A 15,921-nucleotide genomic window follows, 5' to 3' on the forward strand; every position below is an offset into this window, starting at 1 on the left:
GCCATTAAATCGTTTCGTTCATAAACTCATATCAGCTTTTCACACTCGCGTTTTTTTTTTATTTTTGCGTTTAATTTTTCGTTGTTGTTGGTGTTAGTGTTGTTTTGCCACTTGAAAAACAGAATATGGGTTATTTTCCACCACGACGGCAAGAAGAAAGTTTCCCAAACGTATGCGTTTCGCATTTTGCGTTCGTATTTTAACGCCTTTGTTGTTCTTTGCATTAATCAACAGAGAAAAAATAACTCAATGGTGTTGATGGTTGGCGCGGGGCGTGGCAACGTGGCAGAGTGGTGTGGTGCAGCTAGGATATTACCACCAACATATTTTCACATTTCAAGTTGCACTGAGGCAAAAGTTGCGGTCCACAAAAAAAACACCACCCAGCAAAAGCACACATCATAATTACTCACACAATTTAACCCATTTTCAGTATTTTTTCGCATTTGTAATATGATAATTATAATAAGAACGCGCACACACACACTCATACTAAAATGCTCTCACTCTTGCCCACACACATACATTGGCATTTGTATGCAATTCTCGTGGTAGCGATAATGGCACTGCCGGGTAATATTGATGTTGTGTTTTGTTGGTTGGTTGGCTGGCTGGTTCGGCGGTTCGCTGGTAATATTTTCGTTTTTATGTCCTTTCCGTTTATCCAAAACCGAGTGGCAGGAAGGGAAGCGGTACAGTATTCGGACTTGGCTTAAGGATTTCAGATATTCATATTATTAAATAAGGGAAACTTTATTTGATAAAGTAATCCTCATTATTGGAAGTAGTTTTTAAAAATAATAGGGTCGTAGAGACCCGCTGGCCATCACCTGGTCTATAGAGACCAGTTGACCATCAGCTCGTCTATAGAAACCTGTTGGCCATTAGCTCGTCTATAGAGACCCGCTGGCCATCAGCTGGTCCACCATCCATCAGATGGTCCATAGAGACCCACAGGCCATCAGGTGGTCTATAGAAACCTAATGGCCATCAGCTGGTCTATGGAGACCCGCTGGCTATCAGCTGGTCTATAGAGCCCCGCTGGCCATCAGCTGGTCTATAGAGACCCGCTGGCCATCAGCTGGTCTATAGAGCCCCGCTGGCCATCAGCTGGTCTATAAAGACCCGCTGGCCACCAGCTGGTCTATAGAGACCCGCCCCTGGCCATCAGCTGGTCTATAGAGACCCGCTGACCATCAGCAGGTCTATGGAGACCCGCTGGCCATCAGCTGGTCTGTGGAGACCGGCTGGCCATCAGCTGGTCTGTGGAGACCCGCTGGCCATCAGCTGGTCTGTGGAGACCCGCTGGCCATCAGCTGGTCTATGGAGACCCGCTGGCCATTAGCTCATCTATGGAGACCCGCTGTCCATCAGCTAGTATAAAGAGACCCGCTGACAATCAGCTAGTCTATATAGACTGGCTGGTGTATAGAAACCCGCTGGCCATCAGCTGGTCTATAAAGACCTGATGGACATCAGCTGGTCTCTAGAGACCTGATAGACATCAGCTGGTCTATAGAGACCCGCTGAGCATTAACAGATCTATAGAGACACGATGGCCATCATGCGATCTTTAGAGGCTCGCTGGCCATCAACTGGTCTATAGAGACCCGGCGGCCATCAGCTGGTCTACAGAGATACGCTGGCCATTAGCTGGTCTCAATCAGCAGTTCAATCCTCTGGCCATCTACTCGTCTATAGTGACTCGCTGGCTATCATAGCATCTAGAGAGACCCGTTGGCTCATCATCGCGTCTATACAGCCCTGCTGACCTTCGGCTCGTCTATAGTTCCCCATTACTATACGTACTTCTATATAGCTTTCTATATGGGCTTTCAGCTTGTTTTTACAGGCTCCTGGGTCTTCAGCTCATCTATAGAAACTCACGGGGCTTCAACTCATCTATAAAGACTACCAGGCCTTCACTTCTATACAGCCCATCAACATGCGCCTTCAGGTCGTACATGGAGAGAGAGATACTCTTTACAGCCTCCTGAGCCTTCAGCTTGTCTATAGAGACTCCCGGTCTTCAACTCATCTATAAAGACTACCAGGCCTTCACTTCTATACAGCCCATTGACATGGGCCTTCAGCTCGTACATGGAGAGAGAGAGAGAGAGAGACTCCCTGGACTTTACACCTATAGAGACTCCCAGCCCTTCAGCACGCATATAGACACTCCCGGGACTTAAGCTTGTCTATAAAGGCTACTGGGTATTCAACTCGTCTATAGGACTCCCACGAGCTAAAGGTCGTCTGCAAAGACTTGATAGACTGGTCTATAAAGGCTTCATTTGATTCGCGAATAAATACTGGTCTTTTGAACAGTCAAAAAATCTCCTTAGTCTATTGACATCCTCATTGGCTGTTTTGTTTCATAATTCAATGACCATGACTTGTGGGCCTCTGCATGTTTCTGTTGGTTTCACCAAAAAAACAACTTTTCTTGCGAAGAAGAAAAAAAAAGGGCGAGTTAATGTGGTGCATTATTGCTTGCTGAGAAATATGTTGGCATATTCTGGTAATTTACCACTTCATTCATACGCATTTAAGTCGGTTTGGATGTTGTCATTGTTTTGCTGGCATTTTTCTAGCCTTTTGGTAGGAATTGGAGCCGTTGAAATGGTACCAGGACAAGGACACGGTGGCTACATATAAACTAAGTAAATCACTTTGTAAATTGTGGAATTTTTTTTTGAAGAAAAGAAAGAGATATATTAACCAACAATTGCAGAATGACACTTGGAATTAAGTTTGCAGAATAGAGAGTCTCTGTAAGAACAAGGGTTTTATACTTAATGCAAAAAGGCTGCATTTTTGGTGGACGACTTTGGTCTATCGGACCTTAGTGGCACATATGATTTAGTTTAATATTTCCCCCAAAAATTCTAATAACAGAACTCCATTTCTAAATATGTATATTTCCGATGTAGAGGGAAAACGAAAAGCCACTACATACATCCCCATTTAAAGTTATTAAAATGTATATGAAACAGAACCAGCAGTGGCACTCAGCAGGAAACTATTTTCTGCTATCTGTACAACAAATGATTTTTCATTTCCTTTGGGCATATCATTCCGTTAAATTTTGTTGTAGCTTCGCGTTCTCCCTATTTTTTCTATTCTGTTTGCTTTATAGTTGTTACTTTACCTATGTTCATAATGTGTTAATCCAACAATTTTTTGCTCATTCTTTTTCATTATTAAATGCCGCGGCAAATACCACCACCAAAGCACCAAAGGAAATAATAAAAACCAGCGATATGCGAGCGATACCAACGTCGGAATTATTTCATATTTTATAATTACACGAAATATGCTACAGTATGTACTTGGGGGGGGGTCAGAGATGGTGGTGTTGGTGTACTAGACATACACATGCTTGACAGACATACATGGAGGACTATGTAGTGCGGTCGTAGTCCAGTCTTCAAAAATCCCTTCTGCTAAAAAATGTCCTATAGGTCTTTTAAAAAGAGGCAGAATTCAGCTCGTCTATAGAGACTTACCTAAGCTCGTCTATAGAAACGGCCTTCAAAGTCGTTAAAGGCAACACATACATTCGGTTCGTCTATACACACTCCTCTTTTTAAATTCCTGTCACTCTCCTGTAAAAAGTCGTCCATAAAAACTCCATGCCACTAGTCTATAAAAACTCCCTTTCGATCGATTCAGCTTCATCTATCCGAGTCAATAGACTCGGTCCAGCTTGTCATTAGAGCCACCTTTCCATTCATGTATTGAGACTCGATCCATCTCGTCTTTAAAGCCACCTTTCCATTCGTCTATAGAAACTAGGTTCAGTTCGTCTAAAGAGGCTCGTCCAAAGAATCGATTTGGCTCGTCAATACACACTCCGTGACTCCCTGCCACTCGTCCACAGGGACTACTTTCCACTCGTCTTTAGAGAATCCTTTTCTCTCTTTAAATCTCTTTCACTCGTCTGTCACTCGCCTATAAAAAGTTGTCCATAGAGACTCAATGGAAATAGTCTATAGAGACTCGCTTTCGAACATCTATAATTCATTCCCTTTCAATCGTGTATAGACTCGATTCAGCTTGTTTATTGAAATTCGATTCAGTTTTTCATAGAATCGAATCAGCTCGTTTTGAGAGATTCTGCTCGACAATAGAGACTACATTAAATACGTCTATAGAGATTTCTCGTCTTAATGCCACCTTTCCATTCGGTTCCATAGAGGCTCGATTCAGATCGTCTATATAGACTCGATGCAGTTGGTCTATACAGACTCGATTCGGCTCGCCTCCCTGCCACTCGTCCATAGAGACTATTTTCCACTCATCTACAGAGCCTCTCTTTCTCGGTATGACTATCTTTCTCACATCTTTTGTTCGTCTATAAAAAAACTCGTACAAAGGCGTAGAGTATGCCACTAGTCCATAAAGACTCCCTTTCGTTCGTCTAAAGTTCCTCCCTTTTATTCGTCTGTAGACTCGTTTATTGAAATTCCATTCAGTTTCTCAGAGAATCGATTCAGTTCGTCTTCAGAGATTCAGCTTGGCTATAGAGACTCAATTCAATACGCCTACAGAGACCATCCAGCTCGTCGATAGACTCGATTCAGCTCGTCTTTAAAGCCCCCTATCCATTCGTCTATAAAGACTCGGTTCAGTTCGTCTAAAGAGGCTCGTTTTAGGTCGTTTAAATAGACTCGATCCAACTTGTCCATAGAGACTCCATTCCGCTCGTCTATAGAGACTCGATTCAGCTCATCTTCAGAGACTTTATCCAACATTCATCTACAAATACTCTTTTCAGCTCGTTTATGATTTTTCCGATATTGGTCGCAAAGCCATTTACCTTTCCATACGAACCCTCCCTATTTCAACTGTTTGTTGGTGTTAATGGATGGTTTTTCATTCAATATTTTTTTATATTTTAGTTTTGTTCTGTAAACGATGCTGGCTGAGGGAATTGTTTTTGGTTAGCCAAATAGTTGGGGCCATAACTTTATGGTTTGGATGTAGGTGAGAATAAAAATGAACATATCATAAATTATTTAATTTTTGATTTAAACTAAAAACTAACTCATAGCGAGGTATAGAAATAACCACAGTCTGGTATTCAGAGGCTCAAAAGTATTAGGGAAGCATTTGTCCTTAGTTGGATTTTTGGGAACTCACCCTTAATTAGTTGTTAGGTTGGTATTGGATAATAAGTTCCGTTGATCGTTCCGTATTTCAAATTCACAGAAATTTCAAAATGATTTTCCTGTGGAAAAATCCATTTCACATTTCAAACTGTTTTTCAAGTGAGGCAAACAATTCTCATTATTTAATTTAAATTCTTTGGAAGGCTGACAACAAACGTCCGGATTTCGTTTTCATAGTTCTTTGGCAAATAGTTGTGCGTCCGATTGTGTTTGGGAGGGATTTGTTAAAGCGCGTGTAGCTCATTCAAAGTTTCTTGCATTGGAGGTGAAAGATAAAAGACAAAGGTCTCCACACCCACACGAACACATAACCACACACAGATATACTCGTAGATAACATTTTCAACTATATAAACATGAAATTCATCCATTCATTCGTTTTACAAAAAAAAAAAAAAAAACAACTGACGTCGAATGAAACACAAGTGGATGAACGACGAACCAGTAATATAGCTGCTAGCTACGGTCTTGTTCTGCTCGGCACATTCATGCACATAAATTTTACAAAAGTCTTGTAAATGTTAAATATAGATGAGATTGCCGTATACATACATACATATGTTTGTATTCTTGTATTTTATTCTTGCTGCCACTACTTTTTCGAATTGCAATGAAAACAATGGCAATGTTCATTTTCCATCAAATGACTAACCAACCAACCAAACAACACGCTCATACACACAAAATACATGGCCTTGAAACATTCAACTACTGTGAGAAAAAACTAACTGAAAATTAGTAAGAATTGACATCATCCAACATCATTGTCTGGGACCAGGCATTTGTTGCTATGAACCTAAAACAAAAGGCTTTTCCCTATAGCAGACCCCTTCTTGTCTACTTTATATAAAAACAGGTCAAGAGGAAGAACCTGAAAAGAGAAAAGGAAGGGAGACTCCATAAACAAATTTCTAAGAATATTTATAGACCCGCTGTACTTTTCAACACACGAGAGGAATTGAGTCTGTGTTTTATTGACGAACAACAGGACAGGGAGTCTCTATGGAAGTCAGGGAATCTCTATGGAAGAGCTGAAAGCAAGCAGGTCTCTTCATAGACGAGCTGATGGCCAATGGGTCTCCATACACGAGCTGTAGGCCAGCGGATCTTCACACACAAGCTGAAAACCAGCGGGATTCCATGAGCTGATGGCCAAGCTGTCTTTATAGACGAGCTGATGGTCGGGGAGTCTCTATAGACGAGATGATGGCCAGGGAGTCTCAAAAGACGAACTGATGGCCAGCGGGTGTCCATAGACCAGTTGATGGCCAGTTGGTTCCCATAGACCAGCTGATGGCCAGAGGGTCTCCATACACCACCTGAAAACCAGCGGGTTTCCATGAACTGATGATCAGCGGGTCTCTACAGACGAGCTAATGGCCAGGGAGTGTCTACAGACAAACTGATGGTCAGGGAGTTTCTATAGATGAACTGATGGCCAGGGAGTCTCTTTAGACGAGCTCATGGCCAGCGGGTCTCTATAGACAGGCTGATGGCCAGCGGGCCTCTACAGAGGATCTGATGGTCAAGGGGTATCTTTAGGCGATCTGATTACCAAGGGGTCTCTATAGACGATCTGATGGCCAAGGGGTCTCTATAGACGAGGGAGTCTCTATAGACAAGCCGGTGTCCATGCAGTCCCTATAGACGAGCTGATGGTCAGCGGGTCTCCATAGACGAGCTCATGGCCAGCGGGTCTCTATAGACAGGCTGATGGCCAGCGGGTCTCCTTAGACGAGCTGATGGCTAGCGGGTCTCCATAGACCAGCTGTTGGCCAGGAAGTCTCTATAGACGAGCTGATGAGCTAATGGCCAGGGAGTTCTTATAGAATAAAGGTACTTTTCCATAGAAGAGGTCTTCTACCAAAGTCATTAAAAAGAGGTCAGCCATGGATCCAGCTATTGTATCTCTTCTATAGGAGAGATAGAAGAAGAAAACCAGAATCTCTTGTCCTATAGAAGAAGACCAGAAGGTATTTTCCAATAGAAAACCAGATGGTCTGCTTCCATAGGAGGCCAGAAGTTCTTCTTCTATAGAAGACTAGAAGCTCATCGCATAAAGGAAAAAATTTTTCTACTATAGGAGATTACCTTCTGTTTTATAGGAAAAGACCTTCTGGTGGAAGCAGAAAATTTTATCTTATAGAAGAAACCCAGATTGTCTTCTCCTATAGAAGAACTAAAGGTCTTCTCCTATAGACCAGAAGGTCATCTTCTATAGACCAGAAAGTCATCTCCTATAGAAGTCTTTCCTAACGAAGTTCTTCTCTTATAGAAGACCCAAAGGTCTTCTTCCATAGAAGGGCAGAAGGTCTTCTTCCATAGAAGGCCAGAAGATCTTCCTCCATAGAAGGCCAAAAGGTCCTTTTCCATAGAAGACCAGAAGGTCTTCTTCTGTAGAAGACCAGAAAGTTTCCTATTACAGAAAACCAAAAAAATCTTCTCGAATAAAATGCACAATGTTTTCTCCTGTAGTAGACCCGAATTTCTATCGAAGACCGGAAGGTCTTCTCCTAGCGAATACCGGAAGGTCTTCTAACGAAGCCGGTTTTTTTATGTAAAAAGCCGCAAGGTATGTTTCTCTAAAGGAATCGACAATGTTCTCCTATAGAGGACCCAAAGATCCTCATTTAGGGAAGGCCCTAAATTATTCCTCTGTCGAGAACTTTTCTAAGATCCAAATTTTCGATTTTAAAGATACTGGAAGTTTCCACTGTTATAGATCTTCCGAAAATCACACAAGACTTTGTTAGTCTTGAAGGCCCCTCGAAATGAATACGACCCAGTTTTGACTACACCACTGATCACTGCTAATATGCAAATTTCCGAAAATATATTTTATTCTTATTAAAATTGCAAGCCACATTTCACTATTTACAAAAATATATTCTATACCTTTGATTATGGTCTAAGCAATACGATTGATTGCAAAAAAACGAAGATACCCACAAAATTTCCTAGACATCTTAATTTTTCACAATTTGTATAAATAAACCACATTCGTATATTTACATACATATATATTTTTTATAGATTGTCTTTAGGCTATGGGTAAAAAGAAAGGAAGATTGTCCGTCAATAAAAGATAAAACTAATGGACTTTGATGAAGTTCAATGTGGGCATGTGTAGAATATGGAATTTGGTTTAACCGCAAAGGAAGGGAAATTGGTGTGGTCGGAAGGAAAGGGAAGGGAAGAAAGGAAAAAATATACCTTTTGAATAAAACACTCAATATGTCTACGTCATTCTACATTCAGACAGTCATCAATATTGACCAAAAATAAAAATCTATTGGATATTCGGGATAATTTGTATTCAAAACAGCAATGTGAAAGAAATGTTCGGCTGTCATTGCAAACAGCTTAAAATAAACACTCGAGAAAGAAGAAGTTGGAAACAAAAAAAAACAAAGGTTATGTATTCTTTACAGTTTTTTTTTCAGAATTACAAAAATTAAACAAGTAAAAAAAGCTGTAAGTTCGGTCGGGCCGATCTCCACCATTTGGAACAAATTTGGCAATTTTCCAAAAAAAAAAAATAAAATCCGTTTAAAATTCTGTTATAATCTTAAAAATACAGAAAGTAGCCATTATATTAGGGTCTATACGACGACATGGACCTGCATAGGCAACTTTCGTCATAAGCCATCACAATATTCAAATACGAAACTCAAAAAAATCGGTGAATAATATTACTAAAATCATCAAAATACCGAATATCGGGAGGTACCGTTATATGGGGGCTATACGAAGACGTGGACCATCCATTACGAACTTCAAATTCCAACAATTCCGGTGAATAATGTCGCTAAAATCATCAAAATACCGAATATCGGGAGGTACCGTTACATGGGGGCTATACAAAGACGGAGAATCTGAACAGACAATCTCCTGTCATAGGCTGTAGCATCCATTAAGAAAATCAAATACCAAATTTGAAACAAAGCCATCACAATATTCTAATGCGAAACTTAAAAAAAATTGGTGAATAATGTAGCTAAAATCATCAAATTTCCGAATATCGGGAGGTATCGTTATATGAGGCCTATACGAAGACGTGGACCTGCACAGACAATTTTCTGTCATAGGCTGTAGTATCCATTACGAACTTCAAATACCAAATTTGAAACAATTCCGATGAACAATGTCGCTAAAATCATCTAAATACCGATTATCGGGAGGTATCGTTATATGAGGCCTATACGAAGACGTGGACCTGCACGGACAATTTTCTGTAATAGGCTGTAGTATCCATTACAAACTTCCAATATCGAAATATTTCCGGTGAATGATGTCGTTTAAATCACAAAAATACCGAAAATAGGGAGTTACCATTACATGGGGGCTATGCTAAAACGTGGACCTACATGGCCCATTTTCAATACCAAAAGTCCTGCGGGCATAATATACATTTAAGTAAAATTTTATCAACTTAGAGTGATTTTCACAGCCCGACGTACGGATAGTTTATTTAAAGAGGAAAAATAGCCTATTTTAAAATGGTCATAACTTAAATATTAACATTTCCGACATCGTAGAATTTTATGATGATCATGAATATATATACTTTGTGTATATTTCGAGGTTTTACAAACGGAATTACAAACTTAATATACCCTCCATACTATGGTGGAGGGTATAAAAAGTCCCCACTCAAACACCACCATTGTTGTGGAAATGACAGTTTAAATTCATATTAGAAAAAACAGAGGAAAAAACTCAAACAAGACCGCCAACGGATGAGTGATAAGATTCAAATTAATGTCGTTTTCGATGTCGCCTTTAGTCGTTTGTTGTCAGCGTCGGTTACGATGTTGCCAATATTGATGTTGACGTTGTCACTGTTTACTTGGAAGTACAGATGAATGTTCGTTCTCCCTCTCTCTCTCTCCGTCATATCCTCTCAAATATTTACACAAACATTGTTGAACACCGTGCTTACCGCCAAAAATCCCGTTGATAATATGTTGCTGCTATGGCATTGAATAACATAACCTTACTCGTCCTCATTGTCTTTGCCGTCGTGAAAAGGTGTCACTAATGTTTGGGCCAACTCTTCTCTTCTATGGCAGCAGCAACAGCAGCAGCATGTTTTACCCGCTCATCGTTGTCGTAGATTGTTTTGAGAACATATTCTTTTTTTTTTTTGCATTGGCCAAGTGCCAAATTTGTTGGAAAAACACTAGTGAACTTGTCCCCGAACGAAATGAAAATGAATGAAAAAAAAACAAAGGAGAAAAGAAAATATTTGCCATTCAGCAAATTTTTGGTGTTATTTACCAAACGCCAGAAACCCTTACCAAAAACACGCTTCGAACACACACGCTGCCAACCGACCGACCGACCTATGATGTGCCAAAATACCGAAAAAGGTTTAAATGTTAAATAAATTAAGGACCTCTCAATCACTATCCTTGTCATTTAGCTAGACATTTGCCTTTTTCATGGCAAACCTCACGCGTACATTGGGGGCAAATGATCATGGGGGAAAACGTTAGGATAATAAGCTTATATTACAAAAATTGCTATTGACATTTAAGACTATTATACAACAATGCTTATGACATTTATTGGGATTATGGGAAATGAGGGAAAATGCCCCTGAAAATGGATACATAAAGCAAACAACATAGAAACTTACATCATAGGAAAACTTCGAAACCGCTTAGCATTAAAATCTCTAAAAAGTTTATTTATCACACTTTATTTATAGACCCTAATATAACGGCTGCATTCGGTATTTTTAAGATTTTAACGGATTTTATTTTACGAACGGACGGACGGACGGAAGGACATACGGACATACATAAATCGACTCAGAATGTGATTCTATGCAGATCATCAAAATGAGCTATGGGTCTATCTCGCTTCCTTTTGCCTGTTACAAACAAATGCACAAAGACATAATACCCTGAGGGTAGGGTAAAATAATTAAGCGTTGTTTCACATGTTGTCGACATGAATTCCTAATTTTGGAGGCACAACTCATTGAACCGAACCATACTTTAAATTGAAATACGTCTTTTGGTTCGTTTCAACATTTGTTAGATATTTTTTTGGTTCACGACTAGGGTCATTCACAAAAATAGCGGTTCGGTTCAAACCCGGTTCGGTTGAGATTCGATTTTCGTTTAATGGAAGCCATTCACATGTTTTTTCCGCTTTGGTAATATAAACAACTGTGATTTTTCTCAATTACGCCGGAAGCTGTGACAGATGCTGGCTAACAAAAAGTTCTACGGAAGATGTGTCAACGGTATGTTGATGCCTATTGCAGTATAAACACGCAAAAAAATTGAAATATTTTCATATATTTCTTAATACAACCTCCACCAGAATCAATAAACATCCAATTAGCTTCACCTAAAAACACTTTTCCAAGCTCCTCCCACATTATCGTGGATTTTTTAAAAATACTTCAAAGACCATTTACGCTATCCAATCACTTCATTAACAATAGACATAATCCTTTTGCAATCCACTCAAACCTTTCTTTACTCACTTATCTATTTGTTTATTCAATTACCTGAAAGATATCCTTTCAAAATCCGCCAAAAGCAAATAGAAAATAATACACTCCCCGGTGGATGGAGTTTATCTGGTCATAATCATTTTGTGTGTTTTAAAAAGTAATTTGGGGACGAATGAAAACCAAATAAACGAAAGGTTAATTTCCGTTGTGTACGTTTTCACAAGAAACTTTACCGAAAATAATTTTCTGCCAACCTGCCGCCAAGATTTTGGAAATCAGATTTTTGGCGTGTTTTGGGTATTTTTCTTTTGAACACTTCACTTGAAGTGACAGGGTGAGCGGGTGAGTGTGTTGGAAAAACCGTTGTTTCTCTTTCACCCGACGTGTCTATTTACCTTTCGGTTCTGTTCCGGCACTTTTCTTTTCTTCAGTTTTGCTTTGCATGGGTTTGGTTGGGTTCATTTATGTTGATTGTATGCTACTTTGGTTTGCGAACATTGTTTGTGTATCCTTAATGGCCACTGGATAAAACATCTTAAGAAAAAAAACACAAAAACAGGCCCCAAAAACTTTGTCAAAACCGTTTAACAACAAATCCTGGCAACACGTGACAACATTAACAACCGACGTCGTCCTCGTCACCGTCACCATCATCACCGCCAACAGCCAACCATAGCAGCAACAACAAAAACGGAGAAGAAGAAAATAAAATTTGCATAAACCCCAACACCAAGTGTTAGGTGACATCATTTAATGCCATCAGGTGTTTTTGTTGTATTTGGGGGGATTTGTTTATTGTTTTCAGCAAAAAAATGTTCTTTCTACTGCTGCTGCGACCGAAGGAAATGGGGCGTTGCTGTTGTTTTGTAATTTAAATAAAATTTTATAATTTGTCTGTTCAGCAGAATTTCTGTTTTGTTTTTCTATTCGTCTGTAACGAAACTCGAAAAAAGAAGAATATGTCGTGTTAAGTTAATTAAATTTGTTTTTTTTTTTTTTTTTTTTTTTTGTTTTATATCAGATGTAATAAAAGAAACAAACTAAAGAAATCTGGCGCACACTGTAAAACAATTTACAAGATTAGCAAATTAATTCATAAAATGGAGATATAAACAAGTAAAAAAGCTGCAAGTTCGTCAGGCCGAATACGAATAACATCCACCATTTGGAACGAATTGGCAATTTTCAAAAAAAAATCCGTTAACAATTGCCTTGAAATCTTAAAAATATCGAATGTAGCCTTTATATTAGATTTTTTCGACGACGTGGACATGCCAACTTAAAAATCGGTGAATAATGTATCTAAATTCATTAAAATACCGAATATTGGAAGGTACCGTTATATAAGCCTATACGAAGACTTGGTCGCGGACAGAGAGTTTTCTGTCATAGGCTGTAGTATCCATTACGAATATCGGGAGGTACCGTTATATGACGGCTATACGAAGACGTGGACTTGAACAGACAATTTTCGGTCTTAGGCTGTAGTATCCATTACGAACTTCAAATACAAAATTTGGAACAATTCCCGTGAATAATGTCACTAAAATCACCAAAATACCGAATATCAGGAGGTACCGTTATATAAGGGCTATACGAAGACGTGGGCCTGCACAGACAATTTTCTGTCATAAGCTGTAGTATCCATTACGAACTTCAAATACCAAATTTTAAACAATTCCGGTGAATAATGTGGCTTAAATCATCAAAATACCGAAAATAAGGAGGTACCATTATATGGGGCTATACCAAAACGTGGACCTACATAGCCCATTTTCAATACCCAAAGTCGTGCAGACATAATATACATTTGAGTAAAATTTTATCAATCTACTTCATTTCGTTTGGAAGCTAGAGTGGTTTCCACAGACGGACAGACGGACATCGCTAAATCGACATAGAATTATGTGCTGATCAAATATATATACAATGTGGCGTCTAAAATAATTATTTCGAGGTGTTACAAATAGAATGACAAACATAATATACCCTCCATACTATGGTAGAGGATATAAAAACGAAAATGTGAAAAATAGGACAATTTGATCCTGTTGATATTATTTTTACGATTTTCAAAAATTTTAAAGACATGAAACTTTAACAACTTAATTTTACAATTCGAATGGAAACTTAAAAGTTGAAAAAATCCTATTTTCTTTTTTAACAAAAAACTTATTGTTTTTGTTGCCATCATTTCTCCAATCGCTTAAGTAAGTGGGCGTTATAAACTACCAACACCAACCACCACGACAATCACCATTCTCGAAAAAAAAAAAACAGAAAACTTTTACAATTCGTAAAGGAACACAATACAATGTGCAATGCATTACGCCACAATCACTAGAGAAATAAACTATTTTCAACGCCAAAGTTTTTTTCTGCGTTCTTTTATTTCAGCTTAACTTTAGCAATGTTTATTCTTTTTTATATTTTTAACTGCATTTCTTTTGTGTTTGTTTTATTTTTATGACCGACGAACAAACCAATCGACCGACCGACTGACGACCAACTACTTTCACTTACACTTGTTGTTATTGTTGTTTTCAAGGATTCTCGTCTTTGTTTTTTTTTCTTCAAGTTGGAAAATGAAGAAAATTAAGCGTGCCTAAAGTTGAAATAATAAACTTTTTTCTTTTGTATTTTATTGCAGTATTGTTTTGTTGTTAAACAAACAATAACAAAAAACTAGAGGAGAGAAGCGATATCTTAAAGAAACAAACAAACAAATTAACTTACAGATGCGGTGATTTCGATTGGAATCAAGAGCACCCATTTAAAGGGACTTTAAAATGTCCTTGAAAAAATGAACACATGGTTACTAATATAAAAAGAACTTTGGTAAAGTTAGAATCTTGTAGAAGTTGTAAAGAGGATTAAAATTCCTCAAGATATATTGCTAGCAGATATATTCCATAAAAATTCAGGGAAACAGCCTTCATGAATACATTTGCAGGTTAATTTCGCCCAAAAACTCGGTACATTCGGTTAAAGTATAACGTTTTTTTTAGTTCATATCTATAACCGAAAACAATCTTGGATAGGCAGTTTTCATATTCAGTGACTTTCCTTCCCATATTCCCTATCCTATTGTATAAAAGCTACAAAACTTGCTGGCTTGCTCTGACTTTTCTTCCCATGTTCCCTATCCTATTGTACAAAAGGTACATAACTTACTGGTTTGCTCAGGTATCAACATGAAAAACACAATATTTGTTATTAAATTAATATGAGAAAATCACACCGTTTTCCATGACCAGTTAAGATCCATGTTTCATATAGTAATGCCATAGTTCACTCGCCAACTTTTTTGAATGAGAACGGGGTTTTTCGGCCTTTCACAATGACCATTGTATTGTGTTTGCCGAAGAGGTACTATTTTAGAACTTTAACTTGCATAGAAATATAATTATGTAAAATGTATTTGACAAATAGTTTTCATTTCATTTTTCAAAATGTCTACCGCTTTTAAATAAGGGAAAAAATAAGACAGTTTTGAACAAATTAGCGATGTGTAGAATAAAACCTGTGCATGTTACACAAGAACAGTTGAGAGAATTGCTGCTGTAGCCCAAAATGTTAAAGAAAAACCCAGGTTTGTTAATTCATTGTCGTTCTTTGAAATGGGTCATTCCATAAACCTTTTTACACATTATTTTGCATGAAGACTCGTGTCTGTAGACTTATTAAATTCAGTTAACACATGAATTCCAGCCTGCCGATCCCCAACAACATCGTTACCCTTGCTGTTTGGGTCTTTCAAACGCAGAAAATAATTCGAAATTCCACCTCGGTATCTACCCATCTGATTCTATCAGTCAAAATGACCATAGCATGCAAAACATTAAAATCGAAAACAACATTGAATTATACAATCCAGACAAGTAGCAATTAATCCTGTATGTCCTGTACGAATAATAAAAAAGTCTCAAAAATACCAAAAAATTAGCCATGAATAGGAAACACCAAAATAATATAGAGATTCAAATGAGAATAAATAAACAAAAAAGATGTAAGTTCGGCCGGGCCGAATTATGAATACCTTCCACCATCTGGAAGAATTTGGCAATTTTCAAAAAGAAATCGAGAAATCTTTCGATTCATCCTCTCAAATCTGTTTTGTCGGCTTTGAAATGCTACAGAATTTTCAAGGGTAGTATCTAAAAAAATCCGATCCGATATCTGAATCCGAATTGAATAAAATATTCACGACATGAATTATTGTATATTAAATGTTGTTAAATTAATATTTTAGTGGAAAAGATATTTAAATTAAAA

At 38.2% G+C, this 15,921-nt stretch overlaps 2 protein-coding genes and 1 long non-coding RNA gene across 5 annotated transcripts in view; 2 read left to right on the forward strand and 1 right to left on the reverse strand.

Moving 5' to 3' along the window:
- LOC101889291 (sodium channel protein 60E) overlaps positions 1-15,921 on the forward strand; it is a 585,783-nt gene that overhangs the window by 500,074 nt on the left and 69,788 nt on the right. The window lies entirely within an intron of this gene.
- LOC101888289 (mitochondrial thiamine pyrophosphate carrier) overlaps positions 1-15,921 on the reverse strand; it is a 108,668-nt gene that overhangs the window by 91,152 nt on the left and 1,595 nt on the right. The window lies entirely within an intron of this gene.
- On the forward strand, positions 15,096-15,591 carry LOC109611752 (uncharacterized). Its single transcript, XR_002194083.2, has 2 exons — positions 15,096-15,238; positions 15,311-15,591. It is a non-coding gene; the product is annotated as an uncharacterized LOC109611752 (long non-coding RNA).

Source organism: Musca domestica, unplaced genomic scaffold, assembly GCF_030504385.1.
Source record: "Musca domestica strain aabys unplaced genomic scaffold, Musca_domestica.polishedcontigs.V.1.1 48, whole genome shotgun sequence".
Lineage (NCBI taxonomy): Eukaryota > Metazoa > Arthropoda > Insecta > Diptera > Muscidae > Musca > Musca domestica.